This window comes from Bactrocera neohumeralis, unplaced genomic scaffold (genome assembly GCF_024586455.1).
Source record: "Bactrocera neohumeralis isolate Rockhampton unplaced genomic scaffold, APGP_CSIRO_Bneo_wtdbg2-racon-allhic-juicebox.fasta_v2 cluster11, whole genome shotgun sequence".
NCBI classification, from domain to species: Eukaryota; Metazoa; Arthropoda; class Insecta; order Diptera; family Tephritidae; genus Bactrocera; species Bactrocera neohumeralis.
In genome coordinates, this window is record NW_026089624.1 from 20683155 (window position 1) to 20700586 (window position 17432).

The window sequence follows — 17432 nt, forward strand, 5'->3', positions numbered from 1 at the left end:
GAAGACTATTTAAAGGACCTCCCAAGAGGTATCGATGGAAAACATCAGAAAATGCGCCAAAGCTTGGAGATTGTGTACTTATTAACTACCGAGTGGCGGCTTGGCCGCATAGAAAAGCTACATTATGGCTCCGACGGTCACATCCGAGTCGTGGACCTCCGTACGCACAACGGAACACTAGCCAGACTGCTCGTGAAGCTGTGCTTTTTACCAACCACCGACGACCGCGAATACGAAAACCGAAAAAACCAAACCGCTAATATAACGATATAATGAATTCAGAAAATTTAACAATAATATGCGAAATACGCCAATATCGACTGTCAAAAATAACAAGCCGTCAAAAACAACAAAGAGAGTTGTGGCAACGCTGCAACAGTTGCAGCGCCTTCTAGGCTAAACAATCGCCTAGGGGGGCCGGGATGGCTAAATGAGCACCTGACTCCTCTCTTAATATAATATAGCTACACCCCACACATACAAACCATACTCAACACATCGTCTTTCATCCCACACCACACTCAACACATCATCTTTTCATCCACTACATACAACAACTCAACGCATCATCTTCTACACCACACCTTTCGCACCACACATGTGTCCTCAAACACAATCAACAAAAGGAACTGGCGGACAGCGCCAGGCCTCTTTTTTATTCGATCCGTGCGCTTATACATACGTATCATACCAGTCAACCATTCTCCCGCATTATCCCGCTCTCTCAAATTCGCTTGCATTTTTGCTAACAAAGACATCGCCAAATCAACGGGTAAGTGCCGCGAGTTCTTATCATCAAACTTTCTAATTGTAAAGAAAACATAAAGCTTAACGTTCTGCCGAAATATGCTGAAACAGCTAATATTGTAATTGACAGTTTCTTTGTTCATTCAATCACTAGTTTATGCTTACACTTCAGCTTAAGCTTTAAGTAAATAAGACCAAATTGTATAAATATTAGTATTTTGGAAATAAAGATTTGATTTATATCTGGCAATCCACTAGAACCACACTTGTTCTCTTTTTATCCGCGCGTTGGCGGAAATAAAGTATATATTTAAAAATTCAGAAATAAATAAAAAAAATGTTCTATAAAGAAATAGTTTAATAAAAAATAGCAGTACCTACTACAGTGAAACATAAAAAATAATTGCAACACATTTTTTTTTAAAGACATAGTGTATTAAAAACTATTAGTGATTACTAAAGTGAAAAATAAAAAAAGAAATAATTATACAAATTTTTGAAAAGAAATAGTTAAGAAAAACTATTTGTGCCTACCAAAGATTTAGAAGGAAAGTAACTGTGTAAAAAAATATAATAATAATAATAATAAACTTATTTTTAACTGGTGTAAAGAAAAGTAACAGTGACTAAAACTGTGTAAGAAAAACTTTCAATAAAAATATAACAAAAATAACTACAAGTGTGTTAATAACCGAAAACTGAAATAAAGTGAGTGAGAACAAGCAACGAAGTGACAATCGCAGGATAATAAAAACAAGAAATTAAAAAAAAATTGTTTAAATAATTGATTTAAAAATTAATAATTAAAATAATTAATTAAAACATAATTAATAAACAAAACACAAAACAAGAAAAAACGTTAACTTCGGCAGCACCGAAGCTAATATACCCTTCACAGATTACATTGGTGCCTTAGAAAATAATTTATACCAAATTTCGTAAATATATCTTGTGAAATGCAAAAGTTTTCCATACAAGAACTTGATTCCGATCGTTCAGTTTGTATGGTAGCTATATGCTATAGTTAACCGATCTGACCAATTTCTTCGGAGATTACATTGTTTCCTTAGATAATAATCTATACCAAATTTGGTGAAGATACATTGTCAAATGTGAAAGTTTTCCATACAAGAACTTGATTCCTATCGTTCAGTTTGTATGGTAGCTATATGCTATAGTTAACCGATGTGACCAATTTCTTCGGAGATTACATTGTTTCCTTAGAAAATAATCTATACCAAATTTGGTGAAGATACATTGTCAAATGTGAAAGTTTTCCATACAAGAATTTGATTCCGATCGTTCAGTTTATATGGCAGCTATAAGTTATAGTGTTCCGATATCGGCCGTTCCGACAAATGAGCAGCTTCTTGAAGAGAAAATGACGTTTGAAAAACTTCAAAAGGATATCTTAAAAGCTGAGGGCCTAGTTCGTATATATACAGACAGACGGACAGACGGACAGACAGACAGACGGACAGACGGACATGGCTAAATCGACTCAGTTCAACATACTGATCATTTATATATATACTTTATAGGGTCTCCGACGCTTCCTTCAGGGTGTTACAAACTTCGCGACAAACTTAATATACCCTGTTCAGGGTATAATTATAAAAACAGAAAGAGTGACTTAAGTCACAAAAATACAAATATTGTATGAAACAACATCATCAATAGCGGTAACTTTTGCTGCTGCTGTTAATAATTGTAAAAACAGCATCATCGGCGGAGGTGGCAACAGCGGCAGCGGCAATTATAAAGAACAACATCATCAACAGAGGCAGCAAAGGCCAATAATAAATTGAACCAGGAGAAAAGACTGGAGCAGTTGACAACTTGCAACAGAACATATTTGTAAGTTGTATTTAAAAAATACTGTTATTATATTAAACACGGGAAATAGTCCAACTATCAAATATTAGAAATTGTCATATTGCGACTAATAAGGGCGCTCATGACACTAGAGAATGTCCTAAAATTAAAAAAATAAGATAACCAAAGAATATAATTAATTGTTTGTACAACCAATAAATAACATAATCAAAAGCTGCGATTCACCACCCTCGGGGGGAGCCTTCAGCTTATAACAACTTAAAATTCTCTACGATTCACCTCCCAAGAGACCTTCCAGAGAATTATAAAAAATTAAGACCTATCCGACCAATTTAAGTCAATAAAATAATAATTAAAGGCTCGATCAGCCATATAACAAAATATATTATCGAAGGATGAATTATTTCCTACTTTACCAACAACAAAAAAAGATAGCCCTATGTATGTTGTGGTAAGTTCAAGTGAAACAAGCAAACCTTTAAATAAATTTTCATGCTTCGCTGTGCATAAAGCCCTAAAACATATAAGTTCTGACATAATAAAAATTAGTGAATTAAAAACGGTAATTTACTACTCCTAGTAAAAAATAGCATTTGTTATGTAAAAATTAAACTACATAAAAATTCGAGCTCCTCAAAAGGCACTATCTGCGCTCCGTGTTTAAATCAAGTCTCTGACAATGAAATAATTGAAATTTTGAAAAAACAGGGTGTTACATCCATGTAAAAATTTCTAAAATATATAAATGGTCAACCCGCCCCAAGTGGCGTGGTTCTTTTAGCCTTCGATCGCTACTACTTGCCCAAAAAAAATTGATGTATCATGGTATACAACCAAGGTAAGACGTTACTACCCAAACCCAATGAGAAGCAAAAACTGCCAACTTCTTGGCCATACAAAAAAAAGCTGCAATAAGATCCCTATCTGCGCCACATGTGCATTACCAACACACAACCCCTCACCCTGTACTCGCACTCTCAGTGTAAATTGTTCTGCTGAACACCCCGCCTCAAGTAAATTGTGTCCAAAGTTCAGTGAAATAAAAAAAAATAATAACAATTCAAACAGATAATAAATGCTCATTTCGCGAAGCAGTAAATATTCACAAAGCACAAATACCACATGCAGAGAACGTATATTTACAGAGAAGGTCCAACAACGGACAAGAGTGTGAACTGTCAAAAGCTAACAAAATGCGATGAGTGCATTTCACCACAGCTAGCTAAGAAGGAGAAATCTTAACAGTGGCGCGTGAGCAGAGCTGAGCATTTAATGAAAATTGTGCTCAGAAACATGCATTGCTATTACAGACGTATGTTGACCTTTTGCTTATATTTTTATATGCTCATATGCCATCATGTTAATTGATGTGATTATCATTATGCGTATTTCTATGAATATATGCATAATTTATATCATTCTAATTAAATTATGCTGTTTTCAAAACAATATTTGTAGTTAATGTGCAATTAAGAGTTATTTATTAAAATATTTCTTATGTTTGAGAATATATTATAATTTCATATGTATATGAATGTGTTTGTAAATATAATATACATATGTATTATATGTATATGAGATACTATCATAATATCATAAAAACTTAATATACATATTACAATAATATGTCATTTAATTTTCATGCGCATCTACATATCAGCGCATACATAATTACATATGCAAGTTAATACCACCAGTTCACATTACATGAACATATTCTTTATCTGTCATAAATATGTAACATGACACTTACGACCCATATGGTCCGTATTGAAACATTATGTGTACTTTGCTAATACTGTCCACCTTAGGTGGTCCCAAAATATAATTCATAGATTGTAAGATGAATCTTTCCACTTGTAACATATGTATGTCATATCTCAAGTGGATTGTAGATATACTTCCTAGAATGTAAGATAAATATTTGTATATAGACTTAAACAAAATACTGTATATAAGAAAACATAATAAAGAAAACGAGGCAGTTGACCACACGGGAGTTGACCACAGGCAGTTGCCCGTAGTTGCCCACGAGAACTAAACGGAGTTTTTAATTGGCGATCCTGCCAGGAGATGAAATAATCTCTGGCGGACCAAAATGTAACAATAAATTTCGGCGGTCACCATTTAAGGGGACAAAAAATCCCCGTGTTACCGTTTGAAAAACAATCAAGTATCCTCAATTGAGGAGAAAAGTAAAAAAAAAGTTCAAAAAACGCTAAGTCCAAAAAGAGACACATAATCAAAAAAATCTCAGCGCCACTTAGAAAATTATTGAAAAAATTTCGAGTGTGTGTTTGTGCCTACTGCCAATCGAACGCGCCTCGTCTAAACGGATTACGAGCGAACAACAAGCAAACATACGTCCACATAAAAAACGCTGAAAGCCCCTCATAAAAACAAAAGAATCAAAAAATTTCTGTAAATCAGAAATTTCGCCAAAAACATCTTATTTCATCTAAACCTCACACACGGCCTCCAACGACGATCATCGCACAACCAACAGCCAAAATTCTACTCAAAAAGCAACAGCAGCAGCAAAGGCAACAACAACATAAAATTAGTTGTAAGTAAAGCTTATACTATTTATTAATTAAATGGGAAATAATCCCACTAATATTAAGTATGAAAAATTATTTCACTGTGAGTATTGTAAAACCAATAATCATGCCACTCACAACTGTTCGTGTTTAAAAATAATAAAAAAAAACAAGATAAAATCTTATCTTAACAAGATATACTCTATTAGCATATCAAATATATACAAATTATATTAAATTAAATCTAAAAAATTTCAAATGAAGGCTCGACCAGCCAAATAATAAAATATATTTTAAAACCACGATTCACTACCACAAGGGGGACCCTCCGGTTTATAATATAAACTATATATATAAAAAACAAACAAAACCGAAAAATAAATTTAAAGGAAAAAAATAAATCTTTGGGAGCAGAGACTCCTGAAGAGCCTGCCGAAGATTTTTCCGGCAATATTTTATTAACAAAAAAAAAAATATTTTGGGACAAAAAGGTCCTAAAACGCCAGATGAAGATTCATACCGGCAAAATAAAACAAAAAAATAATGGAAAAATATATAAAATAAATATAAATATATATACGTAAATCAAAATATAAAAATTCAAAATTTATATTACTTTGAACAAAAAAGTATTAAGGCATCAGCCGAAGAAAGTACCGGCAATACTAAAAATAAAAAAATACTTTAAAATTGTGGAACAAAAAGTTCAACAACGCCAGCCGAAGATTTTACCGGTATAATAAAACAAAAAAGAATGGCGATAAGTCAAATAGAATATAAAAATACTAAATTTAAAATACTTGGGACCAGAAAATCCTAAGACGCCAGTCGAAGATAATACCGACAATAAAATAAAAGAATATACTCCAAAAAAGGAGGTACTAATATTTTAAGTAAATAATTTCAATAATTGGGGTACTCACAAGCCATCGTAAAATCGTAAAATTATAAATTTTTACACTTGCTTAAAAAAAAAATGTTGTTAGATTTCATACAAAAATGAGTTTACACATTTACAAATCTCAATGTTATGTTTACGAATCGTTATAACTTATAACTTTATGCGACTTGAGAAAACCCTAAATGTAAAAGAAAAAATTGCTGAAATGTATTCAGGCAATAATACAATAAAAGATGTCATATATAAAAATACTTCCATCAAAAAATAATTAGAAGTCAAAAATAATATAAAATGTATCGAAAGTATATTTAAGAGTCAAATTTAAATAAATTAAGATTTCAAGATAGTACTGTTCAAATTGATAAATAGTCTATAGCCTCGCGTACTACTATATATCCATTTGAATCGGGTCGCTTCAATTTAGAGGTGGGGGAGTTAATACCACCAGTTCACATTACATGAACATATTCTTTATCTGTCATAAATATGTAACATGACACTTACGACCCATATGGTCCGTATTGAAACATTATGTGTACTTTGCTAATACTGTCCACCTCAGGTGGTCCCAAAATATAATTCATAGATTGTAAGATGAATCTTTCCACTTGTAACATATGTCATATCTCAAGTGGATTGTAGATATACTTCCTAGAATGTAAGATAAATATTTGTATCTAGACTTAAGCAAAATACTGTATATAAGAAAACATAATAAAGAAAACGAGGCAGTTGACCACACGGGAGTTGACCACAGGCAGTTGCCCGTAGTTGCCCACGAGAACTAAACGGAGTTTTTAATTTGCACATATGTATGTAAGTACAATTCAAATTCAAATCGTAATATCATTTATCAGTAATAAGTGTGCGCGCACTGCTCTATATGTATGTATGTACATGCATATGTGTACGACATTGCCGAACAAATAATGTATAAAATATATGAGTACACATGTAAATATGTGCGCATGACATTCCCACACAAATAATGCATACACAACATACATACTTATACATACGTTCACATGTAGATATGTATGTCACCCGCAAAAACTACGAATATTCTTCTACAAAAACAACAATGGTTTCAAATAGCATCAGCAGCGTCACAAGTCAATATGGCAGTCAAGTCGATGCCCAGATTTGTAGAAAAACACACAACAACAATATTTTCATTAATGAACGCAAGCACACTTTCAACAGGCAAACTTGCTTCATTCATAAAAACTCCCCGAGCATGCCTTTGCCAACAAGCGTCTTTTGGCGACGATGGCAAAAGCTAAAAATCATAAATTGAACAATTTCTGATATTTGTATGAGAAGGAAAAAGCGACAAACCCGCAAATATAAGTATAGAATAAAATTGACAACATAGTTGATTTGTCGATTTTCAAGTCAAGAAATGTGCCAAAGAAAATATTCTATATTCCTCTTATTTATGTATGTGTACGGTGAGTCCCTGTTAAGTAGTATTCCGCTTAAATGAAAATCAGTCCTCTTAATTGCCCATATCTTGCTGCATCTCACGGTTGTTTTTTGATATATGTACATGGAAATTATTGTTTTAGGTACCACTCGCTTAAGTATCCGCACCCGCTTATGTGCCATATTATATTTTTATTTTTAACAAAGCACAAAAATCTGTATCTTTGATTGTGGCACATAACCGGGATTGACTGTATTTGTCAAGGAATGTACAAAATATTGTTACGCGGCTTGCAAAAATCTGAGTCGACATATATGCAAGCCCACACACAAACATACATATCTACCTTGGTTTGTAAGCGAAGCTGGTACAGCGGCAAGGGAAGCAGTGGCAATTGGCGATCGTTCGCTCGTTTTCGGCACAGCTCGGATTTTCTACCAACAACACAACGTTGTGAAGCTTTGTCGTCGCGTCATTCTTTCGACACATTGACTCTTTGACATGAAAGCAAAAAATATGAGCTTCGCCATTGGTTGTCCGCGTCAACGTAGATTTCGCATGAAGCATTGAGTGTACATATTTACATACATTTGTTGCATGTTGACAAATTTACAAACATTATGCGTATGGTCTGTCATATTTGTTTACATGCACACATAATTATATATGGGCAAATGTGCGACCGCTTGGTCTTTTAACATGATATCGAAAAGTTTAATGCCCAAAGCAAATATTTATTTAAGTATATAAATAAACATATGTATGTCGTACCAAACCTATATAAAATGCATATTTAAGTAGCAATACAAATCTTATTGAATTATATATTTGTAAAGATTTTATGGAATTCATCATAAAATAGCTCAATCTTAAAATATATACATATGTATGTACACACTTATGTGCTTTCATAACAAATATATGTATGTACATATGTATACCGATCTATAAATTATATGCAGCATCGTGTGCGCATAGTAAAAAGGGAATCTGTAAGCGTACAAATTAACATATTTTTTCCCATTTTCTCTAACAACTACTCAGTTCTGTTATTGTCGTGCCCCTGATGTTAAATGGTGAAATGCGCTAATAATTTTCTGTGGTGAAATGCACTCATCCAAAACAGTAAATATCCCAAAATCCAAATATCCCTAAATTCTCGACATCGTGAACCTTCTCTATAATATACGTTCTCTGATCTTATGAACGGTCGACGCCCAACTCAGTATGCTATTCAAATATCACCAAAACTAGTTTTATGTATATAGATGTTGCACACTTTTAAGCGCATCTTTTTGGTGAGGTGCTTAAACTTACCATCGCCTTCCTATAGTGTCGCTCAAATATTCTAGGTTTCAGTACCACTTAAAAAAGTTACAAACATACATACATACATACAAGTGAAGCTAATAAAAGCGTATTAAAAAAAGCAAATTAAGGAAAATTTAGAGAATAAAATAATAATTAATACTAGAAATAAAATTATTCATAAAGATAATATAAAATCATAATTATTATAGGTTTCCAATATGATCATTTTAATTTTGACTACACTAATCAGCTCAGCAGCGGCTGACATTATAGACTATACCCGACAAGACTATTAGGCAATTCACAAGTTTTGTTGTATGTCTTATGTCATATTTTAATATTCTTAAAAAATACGACACTTGTGAGCACCCTTAACTGTTGTATGTCATATTTTGTCATATTTCTACACTTAATCAGCTGATAGTGAAAAATTAAGAACACAGAAATGCCACCAGAAAGACAGAAAAATAAAATTATGGCTACTTTATGTGAAAATCATGCATTGGCTCTATTAGGAGTTGAATCAAGTGAGTATTTGCATACATTTCTTCATTAAATAGAAATATTTATACTTTGCCAGGTGACGAAGAAGACGAAGCTATTGAAAGTTTTTGATCAGCATGAGCTGTTTGCTGAGCAACAGAAGAAGCGTTCATTTCGGCTTACCAAAATGTTCCAGTTGCCAGCGAAATGTGCTAAGGAATCTTGACGAAAGCAGATTCAATCAGATGCTTCGTGTTCGCCCGGAGGAATGCGAACGTATTTTAGAATTAATTAAAAATGATGCTGTTTTTATGACAAGTTCAAGTGCTTCACTACTTCCAATCGAACTGCAACTCAAAATAGTGCTGTATCGGTTGGGATCTTCCGGCGATAGACAATCTGTTCGCAAAGTGGCTTCCTTATTTGGTGTGGGTGATGGAGGCGCTATTAAAAATGTAGCGCACCGAATTTTTAAAGCCATATTGCGGTTAAAAAATGAGTTTTTGTACTGGCCCAATGAAAGAGAAAGACTGGAAATTGTGTCCGCAACTGCGAAAGAAATGCCAGGGTGTGTGGGTTACATCGATGGTTTCGAAATAAAATTAGCTGAAGCACCAGTTATGCAGCATGAAATTTACTATTCGCGTAACGTCAATATTCTGTAAAACTATAAGCGATTTGTGACTATAAATTGCGCATAAGATAGGTGACGATTGGTTATTAATATTTTCAAATTGTTCACTAGTAAAGCATCCAGAACGATTCTTTTCGACATCAGAGTGGGTCGCGGGAGATAGTGGCTATCCACTGAAACCAAATTTAATAACGCCCTTCCGGCAAAACAGTGTTAAACATAGAAAAGAAGAAAGGGATTTATTCAACGCGTATTTTTCCAAATACCGTGTACGATTGAGAATTTTTTTGGTCTTTTGAAAGAGAAATTCGGTAGTTTAAAGGAGCATAAATTTAGAATGCTTTCAACTTCAAATAAGAAGGAATGCAATGAGAGGATTATGGTGTGTTGTATTCTTCACAACATGTTAATCAGTTTCGATATAGATAATGAAAACAGCAATGAAATTTTGATGCCTCAATTCCCTTTATCATCAGAAAATAATATGAGAAATTGCTTGCTTCGTTATATACAAAATCAAAATATTTAATATCTACTTATACACATATGCATATGCATTTGTTCTTTAATCATACAAGTCAATAAAAATGCATGATTATTTTGCTTAATTATAATGCAACTATATTTTTGATTTTGGTTCTTTTATTTTGGGTTAGGTACAGTTATCATTTCATTTTCGTATTCTTCAAAAGGCACTAACTGTTAATATCACAATAAAACTTATAACATAAAAACTTCATTTAAAACATAAAAAATCACATAATAATAAAAATAAATTCAGTGAACTAAAAATGTAGTGCATTGTAAAATTATTTATATTTTAGCCTAAGCTCTTCCATTGGCAACCTCTCCTGCATTTGTAATTTAATTTTTTCAATTTCTAATTTGTCATTAATTTCTCTTCTTTTAATTCTATCTCTTTTTCTTTTAACTCTAATTCTTTTTCTTTGATTGACATTTCCCTTTCCCTTGCTGCAACATCAATCTTAAGCTTTTGCTTCCTTATTTCTGCGATCTCGCCATGAACCTGCAAAATATCTGACAAGGCAGTTTTGGAATATATTCCTTTATGCCTTCGAGTGCACACATTGTCGTTTAACGCTGGACTTTGTAATTCTTCAGCTTCAACTGAACTGCCCGCTTCAACCACACATTCTGCTCCCGATTGACTTGTAGAATCGCTTTCTAACAGCGTCAGCAAACTGTCTTCCACTACTGCAGAACAATTTAATCTGCTGCCGAAAATATCGTCCATCTCTTCATAGAAAAAACACATTTTTCTTAAAGTATCTATAGAAAAAAATAATGGTCACGATTAAAAAAAAAAGAGATTTCCTTAAAAGAATTTACTTTTTATTGTGTTGCCTTCCATACTTCCTGCGCCTGTCGACAATTCCAACTCCTTTGCTTTATTATAATAAACCATAAAAGCTTTGAGCCGTTGGTTTCTTTAAAAAAAAATTATTTGACTTTGTTTTGTTTTTTTAAATTAAAATGACAAACCTCGAAACTTCTATTTCCATTAGGAACTCCACAAGCGCTTTTTCTTCTGCCGCATTCCACTTATGTACCGGGTTGAAACGGCGGCGTTTTGGTTTACACTGCAATAAAATCATTTGCAACCACATAAACATCAAAATATTTTCATATTTCACTTATAATCAACTTAATTTACCTGAATATCGTGGTTTCCTTCCATATTAATAACGAGATTTATTAAATTTATTAATTAGTAAACAAATATAGCTGATAGAATAGCGAACTCAAGAAACATACCACGCAGTGTTGTATCAGCCATATTTTAATTTTGCATGTGAAACTACAACAGTGTTGGTATGACAGTCATAAAAAATATGACAATATGACGATATGACGCACTATGACACCTTGTGAATACCCTATATGTATTTATCGAAAATAGAGATGTTTCCATTTATGAGGTATACGGGGACCTATTTCACATTACTAATTTATCTTATTTTGAACATAGTATAATAGCAGATGAAAATAGAAATTTTTACAGTAATAACAAACACAATCATGGCAGCCTAAGCATTATTACACAGGAAACAGAATCTGAAATTTTGATAATTGAAACTTTATTAGAACAATTGAAACATAACCATTTTAGGCAAAAAAGGGGTATAAATGAATTAGGAACACTTTTGAAATGGATAGCTGGAACACCAGACCATGATGACTTTGTAAAAATTTATGACAAATTAGACGAACTAGTAATAAATAACAAAAAACAATTCACAACAAATTCAGAAATTTTTAAAATAGTAGCAAAATTAACTGACACAGTAAATAATATTAAAGGTGATACCACTAACAGGAACATTAAAAGAAAACGAAATCGATATGCAATGTAATATGTAATAATACTACAAAATTTAATAGATGCAAAACCTTTTGGTAAAATTGGAATTTTAAATCCAACAATTTTACTTTTTGATGAATTAAAAAACATAACATATTACCAACACGGTATAATGACCATAACAGATTTAATAGACATTTCTAAATTTAAAATAGCCCAAAAGGGAAACATAATTATAATCTATGTAAATAAATTACCCTAAAATAGAACTAAAATGTAAGTACTATGATGTAAGAGCCATAGCTCAATTAGGTGGTAAGCTTATTGTTGACCAGAACATAATATATTGTAACAGTAAATTTTTTAATATTCAAAATTGTAAAACAGAAATTTCAAAAACTTATCGTAAACTAAATAAAAAAAGCACATGTTTGTCAGAAATTTTAAACAAAAAACAAGGAAAATGTAAAAAATTAAAAGAAAAACACTTGCAAATTGAAGAAATTAAACCTGGAGCGATATTAGTTTCAGGAAAAAATATTATAGACAATCAATCACTTATTAGAACATATTTAATAACATTTGAAAATAATACTGTCATAAATAACCAAACTTATGAAAACATTGGAACAAAAATTTGGAATTATCTTAAAAATAACCATATAAATAATTTTGAAATTTTAGAATACATCGAAACAACTAATAAACTGTTAAAAGTAGATAATATAGATATTTTAGCAGAACGCAACAGAACATCACAGTTCAATATTTTTTTTGGTAATTTTAATCTTGGGAATACTTTTCATAACTTATATAATACTAAAATTAAAAAAATCTCCCGAAATTCCCAAACATATCGAAAATATACAATTTCAAGAAGTTCATATCAAATATATCAAATATATAAATTAACTCAAAACAATAGTGAATCGGGGACGATTCATTTTAAGAAGGGGAGAGTTAATGACAGCCTCCGCATAGCAATCTTCCCATAATTTTGAACATTTTAAAATTGACAAATATTTTAAATCAACAAGAACTATGTTGCAGCTTTTGTCACTTCTTCCTGTGTTTTGCGAGTTTGCGGGGTTCTGTTCTAGAAATATATCAGAAATTGTTCAATTTATGATTTTTAGCTTTTGCCATCGTCGCGAAAAGACGCTTGTAGGCAAAGGCATGCTAGGGGAGATGACACCATTTGCTTTTATGAATGAAGCGAGATTGCCTGTTGAAAGTGCGCTTGCACTCATGAATGAAAATGTTGTTGTTATGTGTTTTTCTACAAATTTGGGCGCCGACTATTTGGCTGCCATGCCAAATGTGACGGCGCTGATGCTATTTGAAACCATTGCTGTTTTTGTAGAACAAGATTTGTAAATTTTGCGGGTGACATATCTACATGTGAACTATGTATGTTGTCTATGCATTATTTGAGTGGGAATGTCATACGCACATATTTACATGTGTACGCATATAAGTATGTATGATGCTATTTGAAACGTTTGCAGGTATACACAAACCTTATTTGTGTGCCAATGTCATACGTCATTTAAGGACGAACATAAGTATGAGCAGCGCGCATTATTACTGATAAGTGACAATGTGATTTGAATTCGCGAAAGCGAACATAAGCACATATGGTCATGATATATAATACTATGTTCGAACTGACAACGAAAACATGTTTTCATGGGAAAAACGGGTTTTCGCACGAAAACTTGTGTTTTCGTCCATGTAAAATCTGTCAAACGAAAACACAGTTTTCGCTGAAAACTACTTGAAAACTTACATTCCACTCATTATAATCGGTGCCTGCTCTAATTTAATCGATGTTTTTGGAAGACATATTTTGCCGGCCCTAAATTGTCACTTGATATTTGTTTACATTCCATATACAAATCATATTATGGGGATTTTTGCTTTTGCAAAACCTTGCACGGTGCAGAAATTGCAGAACACACGCACAAAATTATTTGCAATGGCTGTAAAATATGTCAGACCAAAACCCATGTTTATTTTCGTGCCGTCATATATCACTAGATTCTGCAATGGGTGCTCTCTTGGCCTTGCATATTTCGGTATAAGATTTTTGCATTTTGTATCATCGTGCAATCTTTCAATAGCAAGAGAATGCCGCTTTCAATAGTTGTCAGTGAAAACTCATCGAAAACACACATTGTCGGTCCGAACGACTTAGATTCCACAACATACAAATGTGTTTTCAAAATGTTTTCAATGTCGGTCCGAACATAGTAATACATGTGAATTTAAGTTTTGAATGATAAAATATTCGATTTATGTACATTTATCACAATTGTAATACGAGTATATCGAATTTTTTTAATATATTATTATAGTTTGTTATGTGTGTGCATATGTAATAAAGTATACACATAAGTATGAATATATCAAATACTAATAATCAAAAAATAGGCCTCATTTTCGCATTAACTACGAATATTGCTTTGAAAAAGTAATTTATTTCAAATGTATTCTATTGCATCTGTATTCGTAAATATGCACAAAACGAATTCATTTGAATACATACATATGTTAGCATATAAACGTATAAAAATATAAACAAACGAGCTAATATACGTCTGTAACAGCAATATATAATTCTGAGCATGATTTTTATTCAATGCTCAGCTCTGTTCAAGATTTCTCCTGCCGAGCTGGCAGTGGTTAAACTCCCTCATCTCGACCAAGTTAGCCGAAAATATTTTTTACGTTTTCCGCACCGTGAACCTTCTCTATGATAAACGTTCTCTGTCATAAAGCCAATCACCATATACAAATGGAATGATGACATACGTATCCGTTCGTTCGAAATGTTATTCGAATGAAAAATGTCAACCGTAGTAAATAAATTTATGAAAATGTGAGTAATTTTTTTTTAATTTTATACTTTTTTATAATTTTTAATAATAAAGAACAGAAACAATCAATGAATGGAATACCTCAATAAAGACAAAAAAAATAAATATACATACTTATATTAACAAATTTTTTGTATTTCAGTTTACATTAAAAAAATTATTTACAAGGTTAAAGCCATAAACATTTTCAAATTAAATTTAATAAAGAACACTTTATTTGGTCTGTTATCGTTTGGCCGATTGCGGTGAGGCGGTTCGGGGTATAATGCACGATGAAGACAGACAGGATAGCGGGGAGCATCTAAGGACAGTAAAAGAAAATAGTCACAATAATATAATTAATTTAAATAAACAACAACTTCAATAATAGTCTGTATAAATTGTAAATTATAATTTGTTGAAGTTGTTGTTGTGTTGAACTCATTGAACCAGGTACAAACACGGAATAACGAAATAATGACACATGTTTCCTTCAATGATCAGTTGAACAAATTAAGGTTCTTAAGAAAAAATTCAAAAATGAGTCAATCATACTTGCAATTTAGCTACGTAGAACATAGTTATTTACCGATTTCAAATTATTCATTCCAATGCCAAACAGAAATAATATATTGTATAAGTTAAAAAGCTAAAAGCTTAGTGAAAATTTTATTTTTAAAACAATTGTATATTCAAATATAATAACAAAAAAATTGCTTAAAAATGCAAAAATGTAATGATAAAATGGTTCAAAACTGCGATAAAGGAAAATTTATAATATAAAAAAATTATATAATAAGTTTTTCTAATTGTAAAATCGAAATAAAAAAAGAGATCATATGAAAATTGTTAACAAATGAGTTTTATGAAAAATATCTATACTGAATAAAAACAATATTTTGAACTTAAAGAATTTAAATATCATAAGTATATGTATTTCATATGACATACATGTTATTTTAATAGTAATTATAATAATAGCAAATCACTTTAATGTCGAGCTAAAGTGAAAAAGCGAAACATCCCCTAACCAGGGTTGTGCGCTGGGTTTGGGAACCGAAACGTAAAAAACCCCTACCAATGGAAAGGGTACGTGTTTTGAATTATGAGTTGCAGACATGCACTTGCAATGTACAGTCCCTTAATAGGGAAAGTGCCGCTGCCCAGCTGGTTAATGTCCTCCTTAGAGTAAAGGCTGGTATCACCGCCGTCCACGAAAGGCGATGGATGCGAAAAGGATTGAGGCTTGTAGGTCTTTTTGGCATTTACTACAGTGGCCATATAAAGAAGCACAAATTCTGAGTGGGATTCGTGGTGGGAGACTCCGTCGCCGAGTACAGTCATTCACTCCGGTGGATGAACGTCGAATCACAATCCACATCAAAGCGAAGTTCTTCAACATATCGCTGATCTGCTCCCACGCCCCGACGGAAGAGAAGGACGATGTGGCCAAAGATGCCTTCTATGAGCGCTTGGAGCACACCTATGAGAGCTGCCCCCGCCACGATGTCAAAATCGTGCTTGACGACTTTAACGCCAGGGTGGCCAAAGAAGGTGTGTTTGGCACTACGGTCTGTAAATTCAGCCTCCATGATAAAACATCCCCAAATGGGTTGAGGTTGATTGACTTCAGCGGGGCCCGAAATATGGTAGATACCAGCATAAGAAAATTTATTGCGCTACCTGGGTTTCTCCGGATTGAAAAACCCCCAAACAGATGGATCATGTTGTAGTAGACGGAAGAAACGACTTTAGTGTCTTAGACGCTCCAAGCCGCTTGCAGCCAATATTCGCACCCGCCTCTGTGCAGCAAAAAACGCACATCAGCAATTACTACAAAGACTCAATCACAACAGATGGCCGAACGATTTTCTATTCAACTTGCACTCCTGCTGTCTAAGAGCATTCTACAACAACTCGGTATAAGGGAACTGTGGAAGGACATTTCAAACTTCTAACGTACAGCTGCAAGTGAAACCATTGGTTTTCGGAAAAGGCAACATAAAAGCTGGTACGAAGAGGAGTGCAGTGTTGCAGTGGAGGTGAAACAGACTGCCTAGCTCTCAACGTTACAATCGACTACAACACATGCGGGATGTGATGGATACCGAGAACTGAAGAGGGAAGCGAGACGTATTTGCAGAAAAAGGGAGAGGCCGAAATGCGTGAGTATGAAGAGCTTGACAAGCTGGCTAAAAGGGTGACGCTCAAAAATTCTACGAAAAGCATCGGCGAATAACAGAAGGTTTCACAACCGCAGCATACTAAAATTATGGTCGGAACACCTTTCCAGTCTGCTGAATGGTAGTAAAAGCATAACACAAGAAGAAGGCGATTCCGATTCCCCAGTCGATGACTATGGAAGTTCGAATA

The 17432-nt window shown here is 33.1% G+C and overlaps 1 protein-coding gene and 2 pseudogenes across 1 annotated transcript in view; 1 reads left to right on the plus strand and 2 right to left on the minus strand.

Moving 5' to 3' along the window:
* LOC126766153 (craniofacial development protein 2-like) overlaps positions 1-17432 on the minus strand; it is a 438928-nt gene that overhangs the window by 81719 nt on the left and 339777 nt on the right. The gene's annotated exons all lie outside the window — the stretch shown is intronic.
* On the plus strand, positions 9050-9703 carry LOC126766210 (uncharacterized; annotated as a pseudogene).
* Positions 10474-12312, minus strand: LOC126766195 (uncharacterized; annotated as a pseudogene).